Source organism: Vulpes vulpes, chromosome 5 (assembly GCF_048418805.1).
Source record: "Vulpes vulpes isolate BD-2025 chromosome 5, VulVul3, whole genome shotgun sequence".
Taxonomy (NCBI): domain Eukaryota; kingdom Metazoa; phylum Chordata; class Mammalia; order Carnivora; family Canidae; genus Vulpes; species Vulpes vulpes.
In genome coordinates this window covers 139,581,931-139,594,072 of record NC_132784.1, presented here as the reverse complement: position 1 = coordinate 139,594,072, position 12,142 = coordinate 139,581,931, and positions in this window count along the sequence as shown.

The window sequence follows — 12,142 nt, the reverse complement described above, 5'->3', positions numbered from 1 at the left end:
AATAAGTTCATTGTGTAGCCTTGAGATCATGTGAAAGTTTCTTTCAGTTCATTCATCTATTACACTAGATGGGTTTACGAGCCAAAATGTAGTCAATGGGTTGTAATCTATTACTATCAATTTTTATTGCAATGTTTAATTGTCCCAGTTAGCCAGCAGCACCCCCTTATGTTGGCTTCCTCATCCACTGGTGTGTCTTCCTAGTTCTCTGGGTTCTCCTTTGATCTCTGGGCAAACAAAATGATCAAGCTCTTTTTGTATCTTCCTTGTCCAACGCTGGGTTCTACCATTTGTCCAGTGAGGTCTTATTTCTCTTAATGAAAACTTACATTAATAACCAAGAGCTAATATTAGATATGGTAATTATTATTGAGTTGTCATTATTTCTAAGTTGTATCATCAGACAGAGTGAGGAAATGTATGTGTGTGTGTTGTCAGAGAAAAAAAAAATATTCTGATACTTGCTCATATGGAAGAAGACTTTATTCAGCACTATCACAGCAGGTGCCAAGACCATCACAACTGGGAGAGAGATGAGCTCAGCCCAGATCCAAATACAATGGAGGCTGCTGAAAATTTATAATCAAAGAAATGAGAAGGGCAGTCAGTGGATGGACACTTCCTGGGAGGGAACATTGCTGATAGGGGGGGATTCCTGCTAAACTGACTTAGCAGGATTCTTGCTAACGCTAGACTTGTCAGACCAAAGACAGGGCCCAAGGACAAAGCATAGTTGCAAAAAAGGCTTGGAAGAAATTGTCTAAAATTTGGTCAAGGCGAGAGCCTTAGGGTGTGTCTGTGTATGTTTATTCATATGAGTAGAAACTCATTAGTTCACATTGATATCTCAAGTTCTAATCCAATATCACGACGGATTCATTTACTGTTCTCACTTTCTGTAGTGACTCCTTTCTCTGAAAGTGATCGCTTATTTCATCAATCCCTCTGTATGTTATAACCCGTCATCATGGCTGTACCATCCCCTGCCCTGATCTGCCTGAGTGATGGCGATACCTTCTCCACTCACTGGGGCTCAGATCCCCTGTATCAGACACTATCTTTACTCTACACTGTGTTTAACATTTTGCAACAAGTTGCCCCATCTCGATTCTCTCATTACCCTAATTGGCTCTGACACCTTGCAATAGGCTGTTACTACGGCTGCCAATGTCCACATCATGTAGACAAACTTTATATCACTTCTTAGGTGACGACTAATTTTATGTGTCAACTCGGTTAGAGCATGGTGCCAAGTCTTTGTCAAACATCAGTCTGGATGTTGCTGAAAAGATATTTTTAAAGATACAATTACCATGTAGATCACTGGACTTTGAGTAAATCAGATTACCCTTCAAAATATGGGTGGACCTCATCCAATCAGTTGATGGTCTTAAGGAAAATGAAAATGACTAAGGTTCCTGAGAAATTAAAAAAAATAAATTCCTATGGAAAACTCTTACTTATCATAAGGTTTATGACATCTTTTCAGGTGGTTGCCCCCACTTCCCTCCTTAACACTCACCTAAAGGGTGGAATTGTTTCTCTTGACAATAGCCTTCCCGAGGATAAGCTGACATCATTAACATGAACAACTGCTTGACAGAGGGTGTGAAGTAACTGAGATAGCGTTTCTCATGGCTCTTTTGCCCCAAAATAGAAGAGTTAATGGAAACAACCTGTTTATGAAAGGTCTTCAGAAAAAAAAAATGGATATACTCTATAGGATAATTGATTGACTTTTTAATTTCTTGGTAAATATATTTAATTAATAAAATATACAATTTTATTTTTATAAAGACTTGTTTTATGTCCACTCACTTATATTTAGAAAGCCTGTAGCTGTATTACAAGATTTAAGTAACTCTAAGTTTTGTCACATTTTCATCCATGCTGACAAGTGTATGGAATGACCCCTTCGCTTAGAGGGTAGTACTGAACATGCTATGAGCCACAATTATGATAAAATTTACCTATAAATATTAATTTAAATGTTGTACTAATAATCTTACCTTCCAAGAAGGACAGCTATTACCATCCTTCCTGTGAATATGGCATAAATAATTTAGCTATAAAATTGCCAATGATACTACATAACAAGTAATAAGCAAGAAAACCCCTTGGACTCAATAATTCATCAAAGAAATCCCCCTGCTGTGGTTCAGCTAACTACATTTTTTCTATTTTGACCTAATGCTTGTGTTGCTCTAATAATCTCAAAATTTTAAAATATTATTTGAAAAATAATTAAAATTACTCAGCCTGTGCTCCTCCTGGTTTCTGGCATTTATGTCAAGGTTATATCAACCCACAGCGAGTGCATTCGAGAGAAGGGAAGTGGTCTGCCATCTAAAAATGTTTGAATACCTTGAGTGCCTTTGTGGCTACACTCCCTGGTGGTATCTTAATTGACCAAATATTCACTCATTGATGTGCTTACTGAACTGTAGCTCTTCCAGAAGGTGTGAGGAACTCCAGTTTCCATTGTTTTATGTGTGGATTACTCCCTTGTCTGGCAGTCACTGAATTAGAATATGCAACATGTCCTTTCCAAATGCAACCATGAAACGAGTCTGTACAGAAGCTCAAGAAAAGAATCTTATATGCTATAGTGGTGATTGACAATTCAGTTACTTTAGGTCGTTTATCAGAAGAAAAATTTAGGAGTGCCTGGGGGGCTCAGTCGGTGAAGCATCTGCCTCCGTCTCAGGTCATGATCTCAGAGTCCTGGGATCGAGCCCCATGTTGGGCTCCCTGCTCAGTGGAAAGTCTGCTTCTCCCTCTCCCTCTGCCATTTCCCCTGCTTGTGCTCGTTCTCTCTGTCAAATAAATAAATAAAATATTTTTTTTAAAAAGAAGAAAAATTTAGCGTTTGTGTGATGGCTAAAAATGCCTGTTGAATGTGGGTGAATATTTTAGGATAACTAAAGAAGTTTTGAAGTAAAAGCCAACAACGTGCCAGCTCTTTGTCTGATGTTGGACAAAGCAACCCTTGGGATCTCCTCTCCTGACTTGACGTGATAGGTTGTCTGGAGTTGTTCCACAAATATTAGTGGTGATGCTTTCCTCTTTGCTCCCCATCATTGCTGTTGGCAAATCTATCATGAATAAGGCTCTAAAGAAAGTGGCACAGCCTATGTCAATCCACATACCTGGTGTTTCTTTGTACAAAAAAAAACTGAAGCAATTCTGATGCACTCAATGGAATCTTGTACAAATGACATATGGAAAAAAGAGGATTGCGTGGAAGACATGTAATTGGATTCATCTGGATTACATTTAGACCTGAAGACCTCTTGATTCGTGCATCTTTTGTGTGTGTTCCCATTTTGTTATACCAGCATGAGAGAGGGAGGCAAGAGGAGAAATTCTAAATGGGAAGACTCTCCATTTACCCAGAGCTTGCCTAGAGAATCACAAAACCAAATGCTCTTTTCCACAAACAAACAAACAACAAACAAACAAACAAACCCGTATCTCACCAGGTGCCTCTGTCTTGACTAACCCCAAAGAGCTGTAGTTGTGATAACAGCTCCATCTGTTAATCTTCTGAGAGCTATGCCCCAATAAATGGGAAACCAGATGCTAAGAACTAATCGACTAATGGATAATTGCACTGTACTGATTTACACACGTGCTTGACCTTCCGGACTTGTATTTCTCACCACTGAGTTAGCATACACACGAAGGGGACCTCTCGCTGCTTCCAGGACTTGGACGCCTTCTTGAATAATTTGGGATTTCTGTGGTTCTCTTCAGTGGTATGTAAATAAACAGAGCTCTGTGCCTCATGTAGGAAGCTGAGATGCTTGTGATTCCATTTCTTTAGATCCTTTCTTCTTCCCTTTGGTGGAACTATACATCTGTCTGTGGCGGAACATCCACCATGCAGATGGGATCCATCCCCTATTCAAAGTCAGGTGAAAAAGATGGGAAGATTATGAGCCCAGTAAATGACATGGTAATGGTACCTGCTTGCACTGGAAGGCTCGCTCCTAAACTGCTATAATTTAAAGCTTCTCTATTACGGGTCCTAAACTGTTAATTGTAACTAATCAGTGCATTGTAGAGATGTAAAAAAAAAAAAAAAAAAATCCCGATTTTTTTCCACATTGATGAAAAATGTTAATCCTCAAAATTTAAATCCAGGCAGGAAAACAGAAATGCATTCTTCAAACATTGTAATGAAATTACAAAGAAATACAGAAATGAAAGAGAAACTACTCACATTATTAAAAAAGATTAACTATAAAGAAATAAAAAACTATATTGATGATTAATTTCTAAGAACAATAAAAAAACCAAAGCACTATGAAAATCCTGAGATAAAAAATGACTCTCAGTTTATAATTTATAGTTGTCATTGAAGAATAAAAGCCAAATGAATATATTTTGAAGCACAAAGTAATTGATGGAATTTACAGCAGAATCGTACATCAGGAAGAAGAAAAATGATCCCAGAAAGAAGTCTTGCCAAGTAAGTAGAAATTCTGAGTGCCTGGATTGGTTAAAATAGTTAAATAAAATCAACCATCAAAATTCTACGTGATAATCATAATTCCTATTTTGAGAAGGTAAAATTTAGAACTGACGTATGGGATTCCAATAGTACATAAAGCAAGATAACCACCAAAAAAAAAAAAAATAGACAAGGAGGGGATAAATTCAAAACTAGTGGAAGAAAAATAAATAAGACTAAGAAAAAAATAAATGATTATAAAAAAGAATTAATATAAAATCACAAAGTAACATAAAAAAGAGAAATATAGTAAAACTTAGAAAAGCAGCATGAAATAAAGCAGCAGAAATAAATTGCAATATATCCATAAATATGAATGAATGCACTGCTCTAGGAAAAGGACAAACATTGAAAGGACTGATTATGACAGAGATGAAAGGCCAAGTCAGCTGTAGGACGCTGTCGGTTATACACCCGCGACAGGTGACTGACAGTATTTAGCAGCAACTGCTGAAGAAGCATTGGCGGATGTCCGATCTCGTGGAAAAATCACATCGCACATTTTAGCCGGGGTGAATGGGTGAATGGAACCAAGATGACCGTGATTCTAAGAGTCACAGCGAGACTGAAGACAGAAATACCATGAGGGGACACCAAGAACAAAGAGACAATCTTAAGAGAGATTGGAACAAAAGCACATTTTAGCTGTGAGAAAAGGCAAAGTATATATGTCTTAACAGCAGAAAAGGAGCAGCCTTCAGACAGCAGGAGAGAATTTCATCGAGTCAGAGGGACGCACAGCAGTGGAAACAAGAAGTGTGTCTCGGCTACGCCGTTCTCGAGGAAATGTAGACAGAGACTGAAACCAACAGACCACTCCAGTGGCATTTATAAGGAAGGTGAAGTTTGCTTGAGATCTTTCATAGAAAATAAAGTGGTTGCTAAAAGTAAGTACAGAGGAAAAGAAAAAAACTCTTGACCACATAAAATAATAATATCTAATGTTAGGAGAATGTAATAGAGCATCTTGTTCAGCCAACAAGACAAAAAATAAAGAAGAAAAAATAAAAGGAAGACTCCCTCGGGCAAAATCCAGGACAACTGGAACATGAAAGTACAGGTTGAAAGGACACATTCCAGCCCTGAATAAATTAGCAGCCCACGTGTTCACACCCCGATACACGCAGAGAAACAAAGACAAAGTTTGGGAGGGACCGGGTATCACGTAGTTTCAGAGTGACCCGGCACAGCCAGCGTTAATTGTTAAGGAGAAAACAGGGAATTCGAGTGAAGTGCTGGGGGTCATCGAGAGGACGTGACAGCCAGTTGACCTGTGGCCTGTGACCTGGTGATCTAGGGTCCTCACTCCCTCCTCGTCATTGGGATGTGCACCCCGCTTGTTCTCCTCCTCCCAGAGGCTGCCCCAAGGACATGGCCCTGATACAGCGATGGTGCTGAGACCATCCGTAGGGTGCGTGTGGCTGAACCCTGTGAAGGCCTCTGTAGAGACTTTAAGATTTAGGGAAGGAGTGGAGATCCCCTTGTGGTGCCCAAGACAAGCTCCAGATGCAAATTTCCTTGCTCCTTACACCTGCCGCCTGCCCCTCCCGAGTGGCCACCTCTGTCTTCTCTCTCTTCCTGCCCTGTGCTCCCAGTGGCTGGTGACAGATCTCACTCCAGAAGCTCCCAGGTGGCTGTCTGCGAGCAGGGACACCCTGAAAACTGCAGTCACTTCAGTGCACTTGCTTGAGCACACTGTGGAGGAGAGAAGCCCTGGGGAGCGAGGACAGGGAAGGGGAGGGTGTTGTGCGTTGCGGTGCCCAACACTGGAAAAGACACAGTGCTCTGCGCCTCCCCCACCTCCACCTCTAATACGGGTGAAAGCCACAGCACAGCCAGCAGGGCAGCCCTAGTTCCAGAAATACTCATGATGACAGACAACATTCCCCCTGGGCTTATTGGTACAGCTGCCAAGTTCCAGGAAATGCCAGGAGGTCAACCACATGTGGTTGGTGTGGCAATGAGGTATGAGGGCCATGAGGTGGCATGAAGGCATTTCTCTGATGGGGCAAGTGGCAGAAAAAGTGAGTCTTATCACCACCCACCTGCCCTCCGGCAGCACCTGCATGGCACTTGGGGGTTTAGAGCATTCACTGCCTTGTAGACTGTGTCATTCTATCCTGCAACCAGGGTTGACCCAGGGACTCCCAGGGCATGCCAGGCCCCGGAAATACATGGGGGAGATACAACAAATTCTCAGGGGGCAGGGAATGAATAGATCCCTGTGGCTGAAGGCCCTGAGGGGGCCACATTCATAGCAGGGACGGGAGCCAGGGTTCTCCAGTTCCTCCCCAGCACCTGGTATGTGATGCTGACACCCACGCTGAGCACAGTCATGGGACAAGATATTTATGATGTTGGGCAATTCATTGTTGACCTAGAGGGACCGATAAATCCTGGAAATTGGTACAGGTTGTGGGAAGGACCCAAGAAACGGGAAGCTCAGAAAGCCAAAAAAAAAAAAAAAAAAAAAAAAAAACCAACCTCTTCCAATCAGCTCTAAAGAGCTGGTTAAAATAACCCAGAAGTAAATGTAGTTTGATCTCATTGCTGCAGGGACCCCACCTACATCCATCTAGATGGATAATTCAGCTCCCTGTTGGTCAGCTGTGGGGAGCCTGGAACCCTGAACAAGAGTCCAGACCTGCCCCATCTGCCCCTACCATCCTGGATGCTCCACCTGTTCTGGCAGAGGCCTCACGGATACCATCCCATTTAGGGTGGGGACCAAGATTGGCGAGGATTGGAGGTGACTGGTGGCCTCCTGTTGAGCTCAGTCTTCACTGGTCCTCCAGGAATGAACAAAAGGTGGTGCTCTGGTGGATGTTGGAGCTGGATGTCCTCTAATCCATGGTGCCCCTCAGAGGTTTTCTGGTCCCATCTGTGCCATTGGTGACAATGGGGGGGCAAACAGTTATAGTCAGGAAGATCCTTTGACACTGAATCTTGGGTATTCTTCCCTTGAAAACATGCTGTTCTTACGACTCCAGTACCAGAGAACATATTGGTCTTGAATATTCTATAAAGTCAAACTCTGCAAATCTCTGTCAATGAAGTCAACGAACAACAACAAAGCCTGTCCTTCCTGAACTACTGAGGTGTCTCTAATGAGAAAAGCTGTCCTCAGAATAGGATGGCCTTGGACATTATGACTGCCTCTCGAGGAGGGAACTGTGTCTTTATCCAAAGAGAGTGTTGTGTGTTCATACCTGATGAGTCTGTTAATGCATCCCCTTTATTACATTACACGAGGACTCAAGTGATGGCCTTGAAGGATCTGACCCCCAGCCTCGGGGACTTAATAAATCAGTGGTTCACATTATGGTGCTCTTGGTAGAAAAAGTTGTCACCGATTTTAGGAATCATTACCTTAATCTGGCTTTTCTCCTGCATGTATCTGCATTATTTCTGTGGCATCTGCCTCTGGTGCAACCAGACAACCACCGAGATGGCCACTTCCATCTGAGTGACACCCCTCCCTAAAAAGTCAGGGCATGTTGCAAAAGAGGGGAGCGTATAACGTTATAAAAGCAGGTCATGAAGGGTGGAGTGCTGAGAGAGGGTGTGGAGAGGACGTGACCCTGCTTGACCCTAGAGGTGGACTCCAGCATCCCTGTCCTTGGAAAGTGCATCCAACTTGCATTTCCTGTTTCCAGAAGCTGTCCCCAAAACGCAGCCTTGAGCTAGTGATGTGGTGCTGAGGCCACCTGGATGGTACATGTAACTAAACCCAGGTAAGGCCTCCTTAGAAACTTTTAAGATTTGGGGGGTGGGGGAGAGATATCTTCATCTTATTGATGAAGGCTGCTCAAGCCTTCTGTGTAAGCCTTCTCGCTGGTTAGACTTTCCTTCTGCCAATCTGGAGTGGCCTACCTCTTTATTCAGTCTCTCTCCCTGCCCTCCATGTACAGAGTCTGACTTCAGGTCTTACTTGGGAAGCTCCCTTGGAGATTTCGAATCAAAGATAAGTCTTGACAGCCCCTCATCGAATAATCAGCAATAATGGAATGAATCCCATGTGCTACCTGAGCAGATGCAAATGTCCATCAACACAACAATGGCTAAAGTAGATGGAAATCTACACAACAATGAAAGTAAATTAACTACAAATATCCCTAATATTGCTGGAGAATTTTTAAAAAAAACACGTTGAATAAGAAACAAGTCACTGAAGAGTATACATAGACTGATTAGTTGGATTCCATTTTGGCTGGAACTAGAGGGTATATTGCTGAGTGAAATAAGTCAGTCCGAGAAAGATGAATAGCATATGATTTCACTCATATGTGGAATTTAAGAAACAAAACAAATGAACACAGGGAAAGGGAAGAAAAAATAAAATAAGATGAAAATTGAGAGGAAGACAAATCACAAGAGGCTCTTAACTCTAGGAAACAAACAGGGTTGCTGGAGGGGAGGTTGGTGGGGGATGGGGTAACTAGGTGATGGGCATTAAGGAGGACCCATGATGTGATGAGCCCTGGGTATTGTACACAACTGATGAATCACTACATCCTACTTTGGAAACTAATAAAAAATAAATAAATAAGAACTCAAAATACTTGAAAGAAGAAAGCCTAACCAAATGTATGAGCTTGGGTTTCCAATGTGCAAACTCATAACGAATAACAACAGGTATTAATACAGATATTTGGCACAGAGATGGTCTTTGGGAGAAAAAGAGGAAATTGTGAATAAACATGAACATATGGAGGATTTCAAATGCAGTAGTAATAGTTCATCATTTTAGCTGGGATGTGGGTTCCATCATGCTGATTACATAATTAATTAAACCCATTTACATGTCTGAAACATACCAGAATATGTTTTTGAAAGATAACTTTGGCTGTTGAATGGATTATTGATAAGAAGATTGGAAGGAGGAATGGGGCGCCTGGGTGGCTCAGTCAGGTAAGTGTCAGGCTCTTGCTTTCCGCTCAGGTCACGATCTCAGAGTCGTGAGATGGAGCCCGGCACTGGGCTCTGCGCTCAGCAGGATGTTGGCTCGGGATTCTCTCTCTCTCTCTCTCCCTCTCTGCCCCTTCCCTCACTCACATGGGTGCTCTGTCTCTCCCAAATAAATAAACAAACCTTTAAAAAGAAGAAGAATGGAAGGAGGAAGAGCAGCTGGAAAGGTAGCACTACAATCCTGCCAAGAGATGATGTTGGCTTGAACTAAGGTCTTGGCAATGGACATGGAGGAAAGTACACGGTGAAAGTGTGTATTTGGAAGGTAGAATCAATTGGCTTTCCAGAGGAAATTACATGAATACTGATTAAAAGGGAGATGTGCCAGATGACTCCACGTTTTTAGCTTTGACAACTGGAGGATATTATCCTGTTGGAATTAATTCATTATGAAGAGATTGACAAGCCAGAGAGAAGTGATGGAAGAAATGAAGTTCTCAGGAAAGGTGCAAGGGATGGAATCTAGAGCACGGTTGAAGAATCAGCCTTGGATGGGAATGGACAATATTTTCCAGAATATGACAAGAGGAAAGAGGAAGGAGGAAGTCCTCATTTAAGAGCTTCCATTTTGTCAATGAAACATAAAGTGAACCCATCATCTGATAAAAGGGAGCAATGTGGGGTCTGAAGAAAGAGGAGAAGATATTTACAATTTTTTTTATTGTTTTTATCCATTCCAAATGATTGTTGGATCCATCTGAGTCCTTGTGATCAATTGTAACTTAAACTTTTTCCCGTAAGAAATTTTCAAGGAGAGTGGTTCTCAAAGCACAGTTGAAGGACACCCGGGGGCAGTGAGACCTTTTCAGTGGGATCAAAATTATTTTTTTGGTAACACTAAGAAGTCATTGGAATTTTCAATTTTTCAATTTTCCACCCTTGTTCTCTCATGAATTCGCAGACGAGTGTTCCGGAAGCTTAATGGGGTATGACGATATCATTGTTCAGATGAATAGAGGGATTGTGTCTTCTAGTGTTTTAATTTTTAATATAATAAATCTTGACAGATGTAACATATATTAATCAGATCTCTTTAGGGTCGTCAATAATTTTAACAGTAGAAAGGGGTCAAGGCACGTGGGTGGCTCAGTCGATTGAGCCTCTGACTTTGGCTCAAGTCATGATTTAAGGGTTCGGGGGTCAAGTCCCATGTGAGGCTCCCTGCTCAGTGGGAAGTCTGTCTTCTCCGTCTGCCTCTGCCCCTCCCCTACTTGTGCAGCCTCTCTCTTCCCCAAATAACTAATAAAATCTTTGAAAAACATCAATAACAAAAAAGAATAGAAAGGGGTCTTGAGGCCAAAATTTTGAGTAATACTATTTTAGGCAGACTACCTTATCCTTAGCATTTTGGAAAAGTTTATTTCTTTAATGAAAGTGTTTCTCTCAGGTGACACATTTTTATATGAGACATATACTGTTCAAAGCCTATTTGAAGCCTAGTTAAGACACGCTTTTAAGTAAGACTGCTTGCACAGGCCTCCCCCAATGTTTATTTTGCAGGCTTCAATATTAATTTTTGCAAGAGGTCTATTGCCTTTTTCTGGAATCATTTTCATGGGGATTCTCTACTTTCATATTTTAGTGTGTTTGCATGCAAATTCCCGAGTGCCACCTTGACCAGGATGCTTTATCTGAGCACTAGCTTCTTTTTTATTTTTTAAATTTTTAAAAAATATTTTATTTATTTATTTATGAGACACACACACACACAGAGAGAGAGAGAGAGAGAGAGAGAGAGAGAGGCAGAGACACAGGCAGAGGGAGAAGCAGGCTCCATGCAGGGAGCCCGATGCAAGACTCGATCCCAGGACCCTGGGATCACAACCTGAGCTGAAGGCAGATGCTCAACCTCTCAGCCACCCAGGTGTCCCTAGAGCACCAGTTTTTTAGATGACTAAACCAGTGTCACTCTTTCCTCACCTCCTACAACTCAATCCAATGTGATACGATTTACCCAGAGATAGCATCAGACCCCACAGGTTTATGGCTCCACCGACTACCCGGTGCCCACTTCAGATGCCTGGGTGGTCACCTGTGCTTCTGACCAACAGGCTACGGACTGGAGGTTCCCATGACCTCCTCCTGTGGCTTGACTAACGTGCTAGAACTGCTCATGGAACTCCAAGGAGCACTGTATGCTGCCGATTACCCTGTAGATCACGTCTATTGTGAAGGGCTACCTGGAAGGCTTTCCTTTTTACAGGAAGAGATGCAGATGGAAGATGGAAGAGATGCACAGGCCCCAGGAAAAGGGCACAGAGCTCTTAAGCTTTCTCCAGAGCACCGCTCTCCCCAAAGCTCCACGTGTTCACCAACTCAAAAACCTTTTGAACTTTTATGGAGACCTCATGAAATCGCCATGAATGATTCAATCGTTGGCCACTGGCAATTGAATTCCACCTCCATTCTCTCACACCTCCCTGAGGTCAGGGGTGGGACTGGATGTTCCAAGCCTCTAGTTATGTCTCCACTGGTGATCAGTTCCCCTCTGCGGGTGAGGTTCAACTGTGTCCTCACTAACATAACAAAAGATGCTTGCGTTGCTCTCATCACTTAGGGAATTCCAAAGTTTTAGCTTCATGCCCAGGAAGCTGAAGATCAAATACATATATGTCTTATTATAAATCGCAATATCACACCCCCTTAAGAGGTTTCTGA